This window comes from Dermacentor albipictus, chromosome 1, assembly GCF_038994185.2.
Source record: "Dermacentor albipictus isolate Rhodes 1998 colony chromosome 1, USDA_Dalb.pri_finalv2, whole genome shotgun sequence".
Lineage (NCBI taxonomy): Eukaryota > Metazoa > Arthropoda > Arachnida > Ixodida > Ixodidae > Dermacentor > Dermacentor albipictus.
The window spans coordinates 132,670,940-132,690,863 of NC_091821.1; the positions used below are offsets into that span (position 1 = coordinate 132,670,940).

The 19,924-nt window shown below is 48.6% G+C and overlaps 1 protein-coding gene across 1 annotated transcript in view; it reads left to right on the plus strand.

Annotated features, from left to right (window-relative positions):
* Nucleotides 1–3,763: 3,763 nt before the first annotated feature.
* Nucleotides 3,764–19,924, plus strand: part of LOC135896140 (uncharacterized) — a 32,976-nt gene continuing 16,815 nt past the window's right edge. The window contains exon 1 of the mRNA XM_065424499.1: nucleotides 3,764–4,084. The gene's annotated coding sequence lies outside the window, so the exon portion shown is untranslated. The remainder of the gene's footprint in view (nucleotides 4,085–19,924) is intronic.

The window sequence follows — 19,924 nt, forward strand, 5'->3', positions numbered from 1 at the left end:
TAAAAGCCGAATCGATCGAACGAGGGATCAAGTCAATTACTTTGAGATAGTGATTGATGATGATGATAAATATGATGATGATGATGATGATGATGTATTTTTTACGTGCTGGCGGGTTCTCTTCAATTTTCATTAACCCTTTCTTGTCTCTCCGGAGCATAAGAACAGCAACAGCTGGTAAGGACTTCGTGAGTTTGTCATTTGCCGTACGCTGGCGGATGTACACACAAATTTTAAAAGGGGAGTGAGGTGGATGATGGCAGCGCATCCTGACATTCCCCCTCGATACGTACGTGAAACGAGGCGGAAGCATGTGGCTGTTGGCTTGCCAGTGACATCAGCAGAGATATACTTTCACCACCTGTTCAAAAAAAAAAAGACTTAGAATGCTAGGAAGTGAGCCCATATCGAACCTGATGAAAAACAGGAGGAAAGGGCTGGGAAACAAAGTGGGCGCACGTATAGCGGTAAGGACTCTCGCGCTCGAGGTCCGACGTCGTCGGCAGAATTTTTAATTTTCTTGTCGACATTAGGGAGTTTTAGAATAGGGGCCCCAATATTTTGGGGCCCCAAACAGCTTTGCAGGTTTTGGGGCCCCATAGCGTTGGGGCACGCAGGAATGAAGAGTTTTAGAATAGGGGCCCCAATATTTTGGGGCCCCAAACAGCTTTGCGGGTGTTAGCGTTGGGGCACGCAGGAATGAAGAGTTTTGGAATAGGGCTTTGCGTTTGCGGATAGCGTCTTGCGTTGACAGCGCCACTACGGCGTCTAAGAAAAACGATTACAAATAATTAAATAAAATATTCCATTTTATGATATGAATAGTAATTTTGACTTGCGTGTATTTGCGTTTAATTACAATTTAGAGGTTATTCTTCAAGCAGCAAATTAGTTGTGCTTAGTTTTGAGCAACAAAACCAACTTTACGTGCCTTCACCAGCCAAGCTTAGCCGTGTTAGGCCTACGAGCCATAAAATCCACACTCGAATTCGGAATCAGCGGCGTCTAATGAATCAATCTTCATAACATACGCTAGTTGAGAGAAAGCGATAACTGCAGTCACTTCTCCTAGCTTGCGAACTTCACGCGTTACCGCGAATCGAACCCAGTTTGGTGCTAGGTTAGAGCCGTCGCTTCGATGGGTGCCGCCATGTTTGTTGACGCAAAGCTTTTGGGAACGCTATTTGGGCTCCCGCTAAATCGGTGAAATAGCGTTCCCAACGCAAAACCCAAACGCAGTTTGCGTCTCGCGCATGCGCACTGGCTTCGACGCTATTTCTTTGGGGCCCCAAAACGTTTGGGGCCCCTATTCTAAAACTCTCTATTTGTACTTTTTCTTGTAGATTTCTCGTAGAGTGATTCAGCCGATTATATACGGTAAAGTGCGCAGTGCACTGTGCATGAGTCGACATGTTTTTCTCTCGATATCCGGATGACGAAGGCTGGGGATCGGCTCGCTTCGGAGATGGTCTTAATGATGTGGCCACGAAAATCCAGACGGTATAATGCATCACCAGCGGATGTCGAACTTGTGCATCATTCTCGTTCTACGTCTCATTTAGGAGGACATAATGGGGACACATTCACGGGCGTCTTCAGGCTTTTTTCTTGAGAGGAGACGCGAATAAGTGCAGTTAAGTTCAGGAAAGCCACGGGGCTCTTTACATCGCAGCTATAAAAGTCAAAGCTGTTTTTTGATCAAAGCTGTTCGCAAGGATTTCCGAGGATTCGCGAAAACGAACCTTCAGAAACGTCACTGTTTATGAGACGACACGGCAGCAGCCGCTTTTTCATATCGCCGCAGCACCTAAATAAATGCCCTGTACGACGGAACCTTATAATTCGCGCAAGAATTGTAGAAGCCCGAAAAGTGTGATACCCGTAAAAAATCTATGGCGCATTTAGAATCGAGATAAACACTGGAGACCACAGCATTACTAGTCAATTTTGCTGCACCCGAAGACGCCATTGTAACCGCTGCACTTAAAATCGCTCTGCGCGCGCGCAAGAAGAGGGCGTCTCACAGGCGGGATTGGAGTGTATCAGATACCCAATTGACTGACTTGGTCGATTGGGCTTAACGTTCAGGAGCCAAAAGGCACTATACGAAATACGCTATGGTGGAGGGTCCCGGATTAATTTTGGCCACCTTGGGCTCTTTAACGAGCATCCCAAGTTCGGTAAACGGCCGCACGCCACGGTCGGCAATCAAGCACGCGAAGCCTGCGACTTCGCGTGCTCAGTAGCAGAACGCCATGGCCACATAAGACGTTCATTAGCAGCTGTAGGACGAAGTGCGGGACGGGAGAATGGCACTCGGCAGTTATTCTGAAAGCCCATTCAGAATACACCCCGCCGCATATAACGGAGTGGTTCTCTCGCTCGTATGAGCTGTTGAGGTGCTAGACGAGGCAGGAATGAGCGTGCGGGCGTTCGCCGATGACTTCGCACGGTGTGATAACTTGTGTGACGCACAATGCGCGCAACGCCGGTGGCCGTGAAGCCCGAACTCTAGTTCGTCACATCGCTTTATAAAGATCTTTTTAGGGTGTTTTCTTCCCTTTACACTTCTTGTCTGTGGGACAGCCTTTTTTTTTTATCGTGACGGAAATTTCAACTCACTCCCAATTTTGACTACCATGCATATCAACAACATTCTATTTTAGTTCGGCGAAAGTTCGTCTGGTAAGGTAACATGACGGGGAAGAAATTGTGGTCACTGACCAAGTGAAGGCGAAAATGACACAGAGACGTTTCGGGACCCGTACGGGTTCCTTGGTCCCATGAAATAATAATAATGATAATTAAAAAAGAAAACTGGCCATCAAGGATCCCGTACGGGTCCCGAAACGACCCTGTGTTATTTTCACCTTGACTTGGTAAGTGAACACAATTTCCTCCACATTCTATTTACTGCTTTCCCCGGGCATCCTCGTTCCTACAAGTTGTTGCACATGGTTTCTCCGCACTAAATGTTGTAGCTATGCGAAGCACGATTTACAGGGAAAATCGAATTGTCGCAACGTACGTATGACTCAACAGTTCCATCTCTTGCTGCAACATTTCTCATTTCTATAGCTCGGAGCCATTGCCAGTGAGATCTCGAAAATAAAGATCGGTGCTATTCGTTTGGACAGAGTGGCCTGCGCGCAATTCGTTAAATTGTACTGTAGAGAAAATGAACAGAAGATAAAACGAGATGACTGTGGTCATCTACCAACCTACCATATTCAGCTCGAAACTTTATATTCGGGAAAGATATAGCAGAGCTTTTTCGTAACAAATTGTTAGCGAAGAGTTCCGAATGTAGGATAGATTACTGTCGGATACAGTAACAGTTTGAAATACTGATGCTAAATAGAAAAAAAAAGAAAATACAGGTGTGCGCGGTGTTACTATTTGAAACTACGGAATGAAATAGTGCGCCAGATAACTTTATTCGAAATATTTTCAGTTGTAGCTACATTGTTAGCACAATGAAGTAGCGATACGATGCAGGGGCATAAACAAATATAGTAAATGGGATATAGTGGGAAGGAAACTCTTAATATAACCTCCGCAGAGGTGTCAGCCAATGCCAGCATCGCAGTATAAGCAAAAACGAACGCCACTGACAGCCCGCGGGTCACATTCACTAGTGCGAACGTTCGCTTCAGTGAGGCTACACCGCGGAGCACCGAGAGGGGCGGTGGCACTCATGCCTGGCGTTGTTTTAGCTTGCGCGCGCCAAGCTCAGGGGCGCCCCCTACGCGGCCTACGAAGCGGCGCTGGCCCAAAGAGTGCATCGCGCGGCCACGCCTCGGGGCGTTGCAGCCCACATACGCACAGACACACGGCGCGCGCGCTCGTTCCGGCCATCGATCCGCTGGCTGGTGATGGCGACGGAGGGTCCCGGATCGCCCAGCGCCCAGGCCAGCTGCGGGAAGTTGCCGCGACGACCGAACGCAGCGAGCCGAGCCATCGCGCCGCAGAGCCGGGCGCCGCGCGGGGAGGCCCCACGATGAGAGCTGCGGCCGCCGGTGGACGCGGGCCGGGCGGAAGCAGGCGGCGGGTCATCCGTCGGCCACCGACACAGAGACCCGAGGTGAGCGGCCGCCTCGTCGCGGCGCGCGCTCGTTGCAACCGCGTAGGCGCTCCTACTGCTTGGGAGCCTGGTGCTTGATGCTCGTCGAGCACGGTATTCGCCGAGTCCAAGCGAGGGGCCGAGCGCCTGGACCACTTCCTGTATCTCTCTCTTCTCCGTGCTTGGCCTAATCCTGAAGAGAGAGAGAAATGATGCGCGTATACCCATTCACCTGACGGAGTGTATGAGTCTGCGCGCACGTTGCACAACCTTTCATTCAGTTCATTCATTACGAAGGATTGTGCGCAGTGTGCTTGCTCGAGTAAATAGAAAAAAGGAAGGAACAGTGGATGCATAAGAACCTTCCATCGGTGTATCTACTTATGCCTTCTTCTATTCGGTTCAGACTCTTTATTTTTTACTCTCTGGGGATCCCATCACCACTACCACACTCTCGAAGGAGGTGGAAGAGGCAGTGTGAGTAAGCATTAGGCCTAAATACCCACCGATGTCGTAGAGACGTAGTCGCAAATACGGATTACATGCTAACGGGCGCCGCACGGAAGAGGTGGCGGGAGACATCCCACGGATTTTCGTTGATCAGCGGCAGGAAAAGAGGGACGGGGAACGGGCCAGCTGAAGGGTGGAAGGGGAATGCTGGGAAGAGCTAACGACTGCGCGCGATCGGAGAGGAGGGAGAAAGCGCGACGCTGCATACACAAAAGCAGCGTCACTGAAATTTGGGCCGACGGATTGCGCGTACAAGATTGTGGCTGACATGTTGAATCGCTAACGGCTCGTCTGACCGGGTTACGATTGATTCGCGCAACGCACACGTTTTCAGCGCGGCCTTTCGAGCGCAACCAACAGCACGGCGTGTCAGCATGTCCGGATTAGCGGCTGCGGCCTCAATCGGCTGTTTTCGGCTCTGGCGACCTGTTTGCGTTCCCGGAGCGATTAATTAGACCACACCGCTCCCTTGCATCTGCTTTTATATGTTCTTTCTCCTTCGACGCTGGTGAGCGCCCCCTCCTCCCCCCCACCCCCTCCCCAAAGGAAATTCGCTGAGGCATACGAACGGTTAGTTAAGGCGGTGCGTCTTGCTAGCGCAAGCAGCTGGCTTAGTCTATGCACTCAGGATGCTGCGTCATTCTTGCTTAAGATGCAACATAAATGAAATCCTGCTTTTGACGAACGAGTCACGACTAGTGTGGGCAACATACATGATTGATCTTATTACGAGAGGGCGTTATTTATGCCGTCGTAAACAATTGTTTTGAGTCACGGTTACGACCTAGCAATCCGTGATAGCAACTTTTTAAGCAAACATATTTTGTACAAACCAAACATCGCTGTGATTATACTATGGCACGGCCACACAGCGTATATGTAAATTTTAAGGCTGAGTACGCAGACGGAACTACAAACAATTAATACACTTGCAATCACTCAATATTTGCAGTTATGCTTAGTAGTTATAAATTGGACGGCTACCTTCCGTTTCTAGATATTCTTGCAAAACTACATGGTATAACCACTTGAGATTGAGATTGAGCCACTCTCGGTATGCGTACTTGAGATGAAAGTACGCATACCGGCCATTTTCGGAACTTTAAATCTGCGGATCCTTCTGGCCATAAGCGCTCAGTCGTGTCGACACTTGTGCGACGAGCCCAGTGGACGAGCCCAGTGGACAGTGCACATAAATACAGGCATTTTTTTTATAACCAGTGCAAGAATAGCAGAAAGTTGCGTTGCACACCAGCAGCGCCAATAGAATAGGCTGAACACAAGCCGGACACCCACAAAAATTAGCATGGATGTACAGAAACAGAAACGGCGTTTTGCGGTCCTTTGCACGTTTAGTACGAATGTTCCGTTGGAGGGCAACGTATTATCACGGTAGTCAATGCGTTTCATTACCAAACAATCGGGCCAAGTAGCGAAGCGCCGCCATGTGCATTTCAAAGCGAGCCTCCGACCGCATCATCCACGCTAACGTGACGGCGGTATTGTCCGATCTCGTGCCCAACACTATCGAAGATGGATGGGAAAGCTGCAGGCTGATTAATTTATCTCGTTAATTATTAGCGTTCGCGAAGGAGGAAGTCGACGTCGCTTGTATTAAGCCCGGATATCTTGAATTATTTTCTATATCAAACAGACCACGAAAACTTACCTTATAGAAAACCCACTGTAAAGGCATAATGAGCGTTGTACACTTGTATCGCACTCTATAAGCCGCCACCTTCGACATGCCGAACAAGGCGCAGCGCAGTCCCCCTGTAAGGTGAGCTTTTGTTCAGTACTTTCACCAGCCAAGCGAGTGACCGTGATCACTTTTATTAATTGAAGATTTGATCTAACAGCAGTAATAAGACCTGGGAATTTAGGCATATTTAGCGGTCGTGATTGAATAATCGAGAATTGCTTTCAACTGTAGAGAGATAAACAAGGAAATTCAGGGAGCTTAACTGGACGGACGTTCGGTTGATTACCCTATACGGGGAGAGGAAATGAGTGAATGAAAAAAAAAAGAGGCAAAAGGAGAGAGATAGTTCATTTGCGCAGTATTAGACGTACTGTGTCTGCAAGCATCTCTTCAGGTCTGTTGATTCCAGAAAAGTCATTAGAGCACAAGTAGCTTTCTGGGTTGATGATGGACGAGGCCAAGCGCCCAGGATCGAGTTTTTCTTTTTAAAGGCTCAACCATGCAGTTGGCTGAGCGCGCTCCGAAGAGGCTGTCGTTGCACGTCAAAGCAGATGCAGTGGCACAGGTGTTTGTCTCCTCACTGTTAGAGTGGTCGTATTTGGGGAATGCCGCCATTCCAATGAAAAAGGAGTGTGAATTTGTGCAGGCTACACCAAGTCGTAGGCAGCACATCTGTGTAGTGAAACAGCGGCAGTGGTTTGATGGTAATCGCAGCTGCAGTGATGAGTCAAGCATGTACAAATGGCGATTAGAATACTCCGGAGTCTTGCAAAGAGCAAGTGTGACAATTGGTTGAATTCCTGCCATCGTCCGCTCCTGATAGTGGTATGAGCATAGTCTGCGCGTCATCATGGGCTGATCGGGCAGATTCATCAGCAAGATGGTTGCCGAGAATGCCGTAATGACCAAAATGCCACTGGAAAATACAGGGTGATAATTTTTAAGTTTCATGGAATTTTTAAATGCCGTTGCAGATATAAATAGCATATAATTCTTGTCCTTGAGCTGGATTATTCGAAGAGGCGCACATTACTAGCAAGAGAAATCGAAACACATATTCAGCTAAATAACCAAAAATGTGCTAATTACCGTCTTAATTACATTACGGCACATATTGCAATTTACGAATTGTAGCCGGCCAGCTTGCAAGACGCATCCACTTGTATTTAATTTCCAGGATGATAGCAGTTTAGAAATATTTCCCAAACGGTGGAACGAACTACATGGGCGTTCCAGTTACTTTTGTGCATCGATGCATAAGAGATGGTACAAGGTACAAGAGATGTGCCACTTTCATAAATGAGAGTGTGAAAGGACGCACGCGCGCGCAGCTTTCGGGAGGTCTATCACATGTCGGAAGAAGTCGGCCGTTCCTGCAATATAGTGCCGATGTAATGCAATAGTAAACTGAGCCGCGGTCACGCTATGTTGAGCCTAGTAATTGCTATGCTGTAAAATGTGGTGCAGAAGAGCAGTTTTATAGCGTTTAAATTATCGCACCACGAAAGTGTGTGTGTGTGTGTGTGCGTGTGTGCGCGTGTGTGCGTGTGTGCGTGTGTGCGTGCGTGCGTGTGCGTGCGTGCGTGCGTGCGTGTGTGTTTGTGTGTGTGTGTGTGTGTGTGTGTGTGTGTGTGTGTGTGTGTGTGTGTGTGTGTGTGTGTGTGTGTGTGTGTGTGTGTGTGTGTGTGTGTGTGTGTGTGTGTGTGTGTGCAAAGGAAGGGATACGTCTGAGCGTCTGAGCGTCTGAGCAAAGGAAGGGATACTTTGTGCGAATGAGTGAGAAAGGCAAGACAGTGTTACGAACTTCAACCGGTGCCACCAGTGTTACGACATCCAACCGGTGCCACCAGTGATACGAACTTGTACCGCTGCACCACGAATACGGCTTTGTGGTCCCGTAGCGCTCGTCACCCGTTTCGTGACAGAGCTTTGGTAGCGAAGACTCCGAGCCTGGCGTCGATGAGAATAACAAAAGGGACTTTATACATTATATACAGGTTATCATACAGGACATGAACGGATCGGCACTGGGGCCGAGAGCTCACACAAACGCGACTGTTCTCGCACGACGGCGTCCGGCGAAAACGCGTGACACATCTCACCCCAGTCGGGAGCGACCCTCTCTCCAGGTGGGGTCGGCAGATCCTGTTTTCGAGGCGGCCTCCTCGCCGCTTTATAATCCCCGAGGAACCATTGTCACTCAAACGGCCCAATACAAAGTCAGCACACGACGGTCGTCCGAGGGGTCCAACCAGCGACCGCGCTGGCCACCCGGTTCAAAGTTCGCGCGCGTGGTGACCTCCATGCAAGAGGAGGTGCGGCGCCGGGCTGTCTGGTACTCGCGGACACGTCCAAACCTGTCTCCCGCAGGATCCCGCTGCCTGACGGCTCAGCATCTTGACTTGTGAAGGGAGAATTAGGGCGCTCGCAGGATAAATTCTGCATCTTGCAGATTCGGAATCCGGGCTTGTGGTGATGGCACAACAGCATCCCCGCCCTCAGATAAGGCGCCGGGAAGACGAGCTGCCTCCACGTGGCTCGGATGCCAGGCGCGCACGTTCGTCAGGCTCGTCCAAGTTCACGTCCAGTGTCGGGACGCCAGGTAACTTCACGTGCCCAGGTCCGACTCGCCAGGACAGGAGCTCTGCTCACCGCGTCGTCGCCAAGGCACCTTGACCAGCTCCGCTCGGGTCGTTCCTAAGACCTTGCTTCTCGCCACTGGTCCCGCTTGGTCGTTCTGCAGCTTGCAAAACCGACCGGCAAAAGGCAACACCCAACACGAACAAGTGCCCTCTGTCTCCCGTCAAACACCAGACAAGGCCATAATCCAAATCAACCTAACTAAATCGCTATCCCTCTTTTTGCTCCCGCTGCAACAAGAGGCAGGTGTACGATCTAGCACACAAGGCTCAAACAATCAGTTTTCAAATCAACAACACAACAAAATAGAAACAATTATTAATCAGCAATAATAATTACAAATAGAATGGTCCCCTTGAAATCACTTGGACCGAAAACATACTTCTGAGGAAGCAAATGAGGTCATTCATTTTTCCCGGTGATATTTTCGCGGAATCCGAAGCTGCTTATATTTGCGACCCTGCTTATCCGTGTAGCGGCGGTACAATAAGCCAGATTCCTTGCCAAATGAAACCCTCTTTTTTTTCACTCCCCGTTTGACGCTCTTCCTCAGATCGGCTAATGAACAGCCTTCCTGTTGCTCGCGAATCAGACTTTCTCTTTCAACTGCAGCCTGCTCCTGCCGGCTGGCGGAAACCGGAGCGAGTGTGGAGCCCGCGTCGCCTAATTGCGGCGTCGAGTCTATATCGCGGCTAGCACTGCACGCGTCACTCCCACTCACTTCCAGGACCCGCTCGTCTAGGCCAGCCTCCGAGCTCTGCCTCTCCCGTGACTGCTCGCCACTCAAGTTACCGTGATCGGTCCGTGTGCCGCACCGCCTTTCGCTCACCGACGCTAAGTCAAGTTCCCTCGACAGCGGGCGCGCTTTGGATCGCGTGGGGGCCATGTACGCCACGTCGGCAAAGAATGATTTGCCCTGATCCCTCAGCAGCTGCTCCGAGCTATTTGAGAAGAGGTAGGAAAATTGCTCCGGGAGGGCGGCTGACACAGCGGCTTCGGTGTTAAGTTTCCCAAACTCTCCTTCAATGATAACCGTTGCGATCGGTAAACAGACACTCTCCTTCTCGGCCACTTGCCGTATCCTAACGAACTCTCCAGTAAAATCACTCGAGGAGACGAAAGACGGGTGAACAACGTCCATAGTTGCTGCAGAGTCCCGCAGTGCTCGGCACTTCTTGCCGTTTACCTTAATTTCCTGCACATAGGGCTCCAATAGACGTATGTTCTTGTGAGTTTCCTGTATCGTTGCAAAAGCAATTCTCTCTGGGCAGCTTGCAGCGATGTGCCCTTGCTTTTTGCAATTGTAGCAGGTTAACGGTCTCCGTTTTTCAAAAGAACGCGTCATTTCGTTTCGCTGTTTCGGACCATCGTCATCATTCTGAGATGCATTCTGTCCATCCCTTACAGTTTCTTTGGGAAGGGACTCGTCGTCCCGAAACTCGCGACGCGTGATTTCCTTCCGTTCGTCGGGCTTCCCGTAAAACACATCTCTTCTATCAGCTTTTTCTACGCGCACCGCCTTGCTGTGCAAGCTGCGGCGGGTGTAATACTCTTCCGCTAACTCTGCTGCCTTGTTTAGCTTAACCTCCTTTAGCCTATCTTGCAGCCAGAGCCGGACATCCTCATCAATGCAACGGTAGAACTGCTCCAACGCGATGCATTCGACGATTTTGTCGCGGTCGTCGTAAACCTCTTCGCCCTTCAGCCATTCCACCAAGTCGGCTTTTAGACGAAACGCGAAGTCAACATTCGACTCCTTACCCTTTTTTGCGTACCGGAACCTCTGCCGGAAAGCTTCGGGCGACAATTTGTACTTCCGCAGTAGCGCTTCCTTCACATCACTGTAGCTCTCAAACGCCTCTTTCGATAAGCAAGTTATTACGTCTGATGCCTCCCCAGGAAGCAACGCTAACAGATTCTGTGCCCAGAGGGATCGCTCAATGCTATTCCGTTCGCACACGTGCTCAAATTTCACGAGGTATTTGGCCATATCCTCTCCGACGACAAAGGGTGGAAGTTGATCGCGTATTCTTGGAACGTTAGAAGTGAGACTAGGCGCTGGCGAGCTATTTCGAGTCTCCAACTCTTTCATTTTAAGCTCGTGCTCACGAATCTCTCTCCTTTCCTCCATGCAACGTTCCTTCTCCCTCTTTTCCTCCTGTTGCTGTTCTCTCCTTTCCTCCTCTTCGCGACGTTCCTGTTCTCTCCTTTCCTCCCTTTCCCGTCGTTCATTGATATCCGCCCAGGCCTCAGCGGCCTCCTCAGCCGTTACGTCCCCAGTCCTCATGACCTCAAGGATCGCATTCTTTCTTTTGGTTGAGCCCAACTCAATGCCCAACTCCTCACAAATTTCGAGAAGTTCCTTCACCTTGTACTTCTCCATCGTTCACACTGTCCTCCTGCTGTTTACCCTTTTTGAATATACCTGCCGTACGCTACTATAACACTACTAGTAAGACATATGCAAGTATATCACACACTGCCCTGTTTACCCCCTCAGCATCCCCTGGTTTTCAAAACACTCTTACTAGGCTTGAAACACACAAGGTTATCACAATGCAACACCAAATCCTTCCCTAAGCTACTATAACCTGTGTCAGAGAAAGTCTGGTGTTTGAGGTAAACTTCAGGCACTCACCGCGCCGAGGTAGCTGATGCCGGTCAATCCCGTAGCTGCCATCCAGTGTTACGGAATCCAACCGGTGCCACCAGTGTTACGACATCCAACCGGTGCCACCAGTGATACGAACTTGTACCGCTGCACCACGAATACGGCTTTGTGGTCCCGTAGCGCTCGTCACCCGTTTCGTGACAGAGCTTTGGTAGCGAAGACTCCGAGCCTGGCGTCGATGAGAATAACAAAAGGGACTTTATACATTATATACAGGTTATCATACAGGACATGAACGGATCGGCACTGGGGCCGAGAGCTCACACAAACGCGACTGTTCTCGCACGACGGCGTCCGGCGAAAACGCGTGACACATCTCACCCCAGTCGGGAGCGACCCTCTCTCCAGGTGGGGTCGGCAGATCCTGTTTTCGAGGCGGCCTCCTCGCCGCTTTATAATCCCCGAGGAACCATTGTCACTCAAACGGCCCAATACAAAGTCAGCACACGACGGTCGTCCGAGGGGTCCAACCAGCGACCGCGCTGGCCACCCGGTTCAAAGTTCGCGCGCGTGGTGACCTCCATGCAAGAGGAGGTGCGGCGCCGGGCTGTCTGGTACTCGCGGACACGTCCAAACCTGTCTCCCGCAGGATCCCGCTGCCTGACGGCTCAGCATCTTGACTTGTGAAGGGAGAATTAGGGCGCTCGCAGGATAAATTCTGCATCTTGCAGATTCGGAATCCGGGCTTGTGGTGATGGCACAACAACAGGCAAGCACACGACGTGAGCATTAGACGATGCCTCAATGTGATAAAGGGAGCGAACAAAATCAATAATTGGATAATCGAAAGCATTATTGGCAAGCTTATTAGTAATGTGCTCTATGCAAGCACCCCAGCTAAAATCTGAAGCAAGCAGAACGCCAGTGTACTCGAACCTCGTTATAAGCTGGATATAACAAAATAATGGATTTAACGAAGTAAATGAAATTCCCCTCTAAATCCCCATAGAGATCCACGTACTTAAGACCTCGTTTTAACGAAGTTAAATTGTCCTGCCACTGGATATAACGAACTAGATCCGTCTCCGAAACCGAAAAAGGCCAGACCGTTACCCGGCGAGTACTTCACTTTCCGCGGGGCTTGGTACTCGTTTGCCGCGGCAGTTAAAACTCCCACGTCCCTGCATTGAATACGCCGTCGAGCAACACTGTTTATTCTCACCGCTGCGGGAAACTGCGTGCAAACAGCGACTCACTATTTCAGTTCTCCCACTGACCTCCCTCTCCTACGCGTGCATTCACTTCTCAGTCTCCACAGAGGTGTGGCGCGCGGGCTGGCAGCTAGGTGTGGCCTCCGAGATCGCATTGGCACCTGCGCAATCTCGGAGGCCACGAACCAGTCGAGCCAAGCTGGCGCGGCCAAGTTCACTTGCCTTTTAGATCACACAGCGGAGCGCTGTGTTGCGTGCCACGTGCTGCTAGACCGTGACGCGACAAGTAGAAAGCTGAAGCGACAGACTATCACTTTGAAACAGAATGCAGCTATCTAAATATTGTTGCATGGGGTGCTAAGAAGTCGCGTGTTGCACACGCCGAAGGTTTTGTTGTTTATTCAAATTTCGTCGCATGCGTAGTCGTGGGCCGCAAAGCCGTCTTCTTATTTCCATGATTACAATTGTGCACACCATTGGGCATATATTGCAGTAAATGGCAATAGCTGATATAATGAAGTAACGGATAGAAAGAACGAACTTAGGCTCACCCTTCAACTTCGTTGTAACGAGGTTCGAGTGCATATATTTTAACGACATACCAATTTCAATTACCCTGTCAGAAATAGAAGGTGCCGTCACAATGCTAGCAAGTTTTAGATGCTTGATTTTTCTTTTTCCATATTAACTTCAATTTGCCATTTTTCACACCACTAATTTGACATTAAATGTATTAGGTGGAATTGATCATTGAAGTTTAGGGAAGAACAGGATTGGTAATTTTTAAGTATTACGCAATCATCAACAAAAATACGCTTTCAGGAATTTATTTGTTAGGCGCTACGTCATCAAATAAAGACTAAAAGCACAAGTGGACCCAGCGAGTTTCTTTGTGGCACCACTAGTCTTTCTCGTTACTCATGTAGGGTTAGACATGTAGGCGTGAAACATTTGAGGGCAGGGTAGGTGGGGGGGGGGGGGGGGAGGAGGCGAAATGATTGATATGTATAGATGACACCAGGAGATGGAATGCCCTCACTGTCAATGGCGAAGCCTTGCCCGTGACCCGTAACTACAATTTGCGGGGAAACGTGCGCAATGGATGGCTGTAAGACGTGTCAGTGAATCATTAAGCAGAAGTTCATTAATAGAAACTTCAGCGAATTGTTTAACGAAATTCCTAGCACAGATTCTACCGGTAGTGCTGCTGTCCTCGCTCGGCAATACGCGTATGAAATGGGCGTTTTCCGGCTTAGTGCGCTTTTTTAATATGTAAGGAAACGTGCGCGTGCATCAAATATTTGCCTTTCGATTGGATAATTGCTGTTTAGACCAGAAGTATTTCTGTATATAGTATACCCAATATTGAGGACCGTTCGAGGGATTCGCTTTGCTGTAAGTTATTTTCTTCTTGGTGAGACACCGTTTTATGTCTCGTATAACCCAGTGGTCATCTGTTTTTGAAACTATTTTTATTTATTTTTAGAAGCACAAAAATCTATTTTTCTTAACTTGTCTCGAAAAAAAAAGAAACCACATGTGTTGGTTATTCGAGCGGTCGCCAATAATATCGCAAAATTCTACTACCCGGCGTGGTTGCTCAGTGGCTATGGTGCTGGGCCGCTGAGCACGAGGTCGCGGGATCGGATCCCGGCCACGGCGGCCGCATTTCGATGGGGGCAAAATGAGAAAACACCCGTGTACTTAGATTTAGCTGCACGTTAAAGAACCCCAGAACCCCAGGTGGTCGAAATTTCCGGAGTCCCCCACCACGGCGTGCCCATAATCAGATCGTGGCTTTGGCACGTAAAACCCCATAATCAATTGTTATTAAAATTCAACTGCGAAAGTTTGTAACACCCCTCGTCTTCCCTGCGTCGGTGCGCAGATACTTTTACAGTTGAATTTTAATAATAATAAATTACGGGGTTTTACGTGCCAAAATCACGATCTGAATATATATATATATATATATATATATATATATATATATATATATAAGCGAGAGGGAAGGGGGTTAACCGAGGGACCCGAAACTGCGTGCAAACAGCGACTCACTATTTCAGTTCTCCCACTGACCTCCCTCTCCTACGCGTGCATTCACTTCTCAGTCTCCACAGAGGTGCGGCGCGCGGGCTGGCAGCTAGGTGTGGCCTCGGTTAACCCTCGGTTAACCCCCTTTCCTCTCGCTTATTACATAACGAGGGTCTCGAATCCGGCAACATTGATGCCTTCAGGTAGCATATGTGGGTTTATTGACCAATTGCCTTCACCTGTAAAGATCACGTTCTCGTGACGCCTGCGGCAAAAAAGACGTTCCACGTCCGCCGCCAAGGTCTGTGAGTGGGGGCACTGGCTAACACTCCCAGGGTTCTACTAGTGTACACATAAATACCCAAGAAAGTGGATGGGGAAACGCCGCCGCGGTAGCTCAATTGGTAGAGCATCGCACGCGACATGCGAAGGTTGTGGGTTCGGTTCCCACCTGCGGCAAGTTGTTTTTTCATCCACTTTAATTTCCATTAATTTATCGTTACTTTATTTCATTTATTAAGCACATGCAATTTCCCCTATGTTGTACTTGGTGTCAGTGTTTGTTGGCTTCTCATTATATATATATATATATATATATATATATATATATATATATATGTATCTTTTGGTTTGGTCGGCACGAGTAAGCTAGTCCTCCAGACAATGGTACGTATTTCATTTCTTCCAGCGCGCGTGTGTCTGCAATTTCGGGGATTATTCGTTAGCACAAGATCTTGAACGTGATTACCACGCGAAGGTCCACGTATAAGCTCTGTTAAGTTGTGGTAGAGGAGCAGGTAGAGAAAGCGAAGGCATTCGGGCCTGTTATGGTGACTACGGCGAGATAGAATGAACCAGTCCATAACAGGATAATTGAAATCACCGCCTATAAAAAAAAAGGAGGGGGGGGGGGGGGATTCGGATAACAGCATAACTGGTTCCATCGCGTCGATAAAAACAATCGGTAAGCTCTGGACCACTGTAAAGAAAAGGGGAGGGGGGAAGGAGACTCGGTAACAAAGGCCGATGACACAAATAACACGACCAACATGACAAAACACTCAGGCTATTTCGAGAGCTGAGGCTGTTGAAATAAGAGAAGAGCAGTAGAGTTCGTTGATCGCAAAAATTAAACCCATCACCTCCACAGCTAATTCTGTCCGGGGGAAGAAAACGACGAGGGTAACGAGAGGCCACTGCTAGAGGCGCCATCAGAAAGCAAGCAAAGCACACAGCACAGCAAGCAAAGTGTAATCTGTGCGATCACACTTCGCGAACTCAGACGCTTTTTTTGATGCACGAGTAGTGCACCGCCTTCTGCCAAAGGTTCTTGCTCAGAACATTGGCTGCGTCAAGCAACCTTGCGATGTAGTGACGCAAGTGCGAGTTCATCGCTACGTAGCGCTGTCTCGTCTCCATTCTCGCGCGTTGTAGTTAATGATATTGATTGACTCCTTTTGTTCACCACGTGCGCGCGCAGTCTCGACTGCGCTCCCTCTGCTTAGAAAGCTTCTTACAGGCACAATGACGCTCTTTGGCCAGAACATTGCGCTACAAAAACGAACCAATCAATCAACCTGAATGGCAGATGATCGTGAAGTAATTTTGGTAAAATATGAGAAAAGTAAGACATTTATTTAGACTTCTAATCTATATAGTCAACCCGTGTGTTGGAAGCGAGCAAGATATTCATACAAGATATTCTGGCTATATACTCATTCGGATAGCATGCAGCCACTTACTTTCGCGACAAGCGGAGAGCTTTCTGCAAACACAATAAGCTCATTGCTCTGTTAGTCCCCTCAGAGCGGTTCTTCCTTTACCTCAGGCTAATTCAGCTCACTCTAGTTAACGCATTTTTCGCGTCCCTCAGACGAGATTATAGCGCGGAAGATTTTAACAAAGTGAACATGCATGCAGTAGCCAAATATGTCGTCCTTGTGACCGTACCGGTCGCAGCTTATGCAGTCGATTAGATGAAGAGTGAACAGCTCTCATTTGCTTAATTTATTTCGAAATGGGCCGGTAGGGTCGACTGACGCAGCTTTTATACAGGGTGTCCCAGTTAACTTTAGCCAGAGTTTAAAGATATGCAAATGTTGTGTAGCTGGACAGAACAAAGGTGATGTTGTTTGCCGTCGCTTGGAGATGCTCAGATTAATATTAGTTCATTCCGCCTAATTCGATAATTAGTCTTAATTAATCAACTTCTCAAATGTTATGATGAGATGAAAACTGTCAATGAGAAAATTGTAGAGCGACATGAAAAACTCCCGATACAGCTTTCTGTTGCTCAATATGTGCTACATAAAAGTGTTTTTCCGAGCGTGAAAGAAGCCCGGAAATGCACGAAAAATTGCCGCGCGACTGGCCCGCACGACGCATTTTGCGTGTATTCGCGGGCTTTTCCCTGGCCGTCCACAGCGCCCGCGATCGGGCCGTCAAGCTCGGCTTGGCGGTCCCTACGTGGGACTAGCCGGGTGGCATGGGGTCTCCCCTGCGTATTCTCTGGACCGAAATAAAGTTCTTTCACTTACTCACTCACTCTTTGACGCTCGGAAAAACACTTATGTAGCGCGTCTTGAGCAACACAAAGCTGTATAGGGAGTTTTTCATGTCGCTCTACAATTTTCTCATTGACAGTTTTCATGTCATCATAACATTTGAGAAGTTGATTAATAAATTAAGACTAATTAACTAATTAGGCGGTATAGAAAAACAGGTTGAGTATCTCCAAGCGACAGCAAACAAGATTAGCTTCTTTCTGTTCAGCTACGTGGCATTTGCACATTTTTGAACTCTGCCTAAAGTTAGATGGGACACCCTGCATATACACGTATAGATATCAAGGCAAATGCACATGCTATATATACTTGTAATTCCATCGCGAAAGGGTGTGGTGCACATAGAGTGGAAAGGCGCAGCTTTCCTTTGCTTGTATCTTCTTTTTATTCGCTGCGTGCAACCTTGGCCCCCCCCCAAAAAAAAGTGCTTACGTCAAGCTAACTTGGCTTCGCCGTCGTTGTGATGGCAAGGGCGGGCTACGTCCCGGAAGGTACAATGGATTCTGCCTGACGTCAGAGTCCTGTAAGGGTGGCGATGCATGGGAATTCGTCGCGTACACTCCGCACACACACACAAAAATAGAGTGAATGAAAACAGAAGAAACTGAAAATTGAGGCGGGGGCGGCGCTCCCGAGCTCCATCAGGCCCAAGGTGATGGCTGCTGATCACGCCAGCGACAGCCGCGCGTTGAGGGCTCAAACATACGCAATGTCCCCTAACTCTCGCCCGGCCTTGCCTGGCGTCGTCCGTACGTAGCGCAGTCAGTACGCGATGAATGCCCCATCACGTGAACCGCACTTTTCTTGTGGGCAGCGCACAAAACGCGAGGGCGCAAGAGCATACATAAGCGGCTGCAGTAGTCATCAGGCATGCAGTCAAACACATGTAGAGGCGCCGCGCGGACACCGTGATCTGCGGTTCTGGACTCGCTGCGTTATGAGGATGGGGCGAAATCGCGGTAGTGCGTGCTCGTTGTGGCTACGCGTATAAGTAATATACATTGGTGTCTGCGGAGCTCTGGCGCACTTGTGAAGCGCTCCAACCCGTGCGGACTGCAATTTTGACAGCGAGAGACTGTATATGGGAGAGAGAGAGAGAGAGAGTTTATGCCATTTCCTTAGAATGTCTGCAATTTTGATAGGCGACCAATTCAGCACACATCGCGTTTTCGCAAGTTTGGAATACAAATTTTCTTACAACAACACTATTCAAATTGTTTGTTGAAGCTATTTCCCTCGAATTTTACGCTTAGGAAACAACGTTCCGGCAATTACTGCGAAACGCGCTATGCGCCTGCGCGAACGTGGAATAGCACTGTATGCAGCAACGTACAGCGATGGGCGCTAAATATAGCCTCGCTAGGGATAACGCTAAAGAGAAAGAAAGAAATATGTCTCCGCAACATAAATTTATAACAATATACGAGTAACGTATATCATTATCAACATAGTTTTCATCCGACAGATTTAAGGTGCGCTTTGGCGGCGAGCGAGGGTGTTTCTGCACTTGATTGGGGTACGGGTGGCAAAGGTTTCGTCAGCGCATGGAAGGGTGTGGTTGCGCACCCAGCGCTTCGACCTCGCTTCCCAGAAGCCAGCTGACCTTGCGCCCTTGTGTGCATAATTCATCGCTCGAACAAGATCTATCGCCGAGCAAGCTCAGTTTTATTAAAGAAAGAAAGGACAGCCAGTGGCAGGATAGCACAGGTCAAGCGACAACTTGCGCGCAGCGTTGTGGCGTTGTGATTGGCTGTGTGCTCCCCACTGACAGTTCAAACTGTCATTATGTTCGGTTGCAGCTCATCGTGTGCCATAAATAATTGATTCAAGAAAGTTAGACGTTGAAAACGTTTAGAAGATTGCACCAGCAGATATTGTCATACGCGCGGAGTTCCGAAAAAAAAAGAAAAGAAAAGCGTCACGAAAGCGTTGAAAGACTGGCTGGGTTTGTCTCGTGTTCCTGTACATTTATTTGAACGTACCTTACAGGGCCCGATGCTTACAGGGCCATTGTTCACCAGACGCAGTGCTTCAGCTATATTATCGCATTTAGCTCAGGCCGGACGGTGTTTCCACTTCGATTACTCTATTCGTTTTGTTCACTTGTACGCATAGCTTGTCAATAGCAATGTGGTGGTTTTTATTTCATTTCGTTGCCTTAAATAGCCAATTACTGGGAGTGCTACATAAAGGGTGGACTTGTATAAATGTAACATGACAGTTCTTGAAGTTGAAAAATGACTCATTACAAAATCTAAAAACACTGATGAGCTGGTGATGTCGGCGATGTGATGGTCATTAGTAACTGCTCGCAAGAGACAGGCGTTAAGTGTCGTCGCACGGGCAAGTGAACGAGTAACTTCAAGGCAAATAAGGAGAACAGTAGGCTCGGCACATTTATTTGCTTACTTTTCACTACTCCAAAAGCCCTTACCGGAGACAGGAGAGAAATATTATAGTAGCATACATTATGACAGTGTTCCAAACGCATTGCGAAGTGCGTAAACAGCTGATAACTACCAGAAAAGGTAAGCATGTACAGTTCTAATGCATTGACGCACTGAGGAAACAAAAATACGCCGCGTTAAC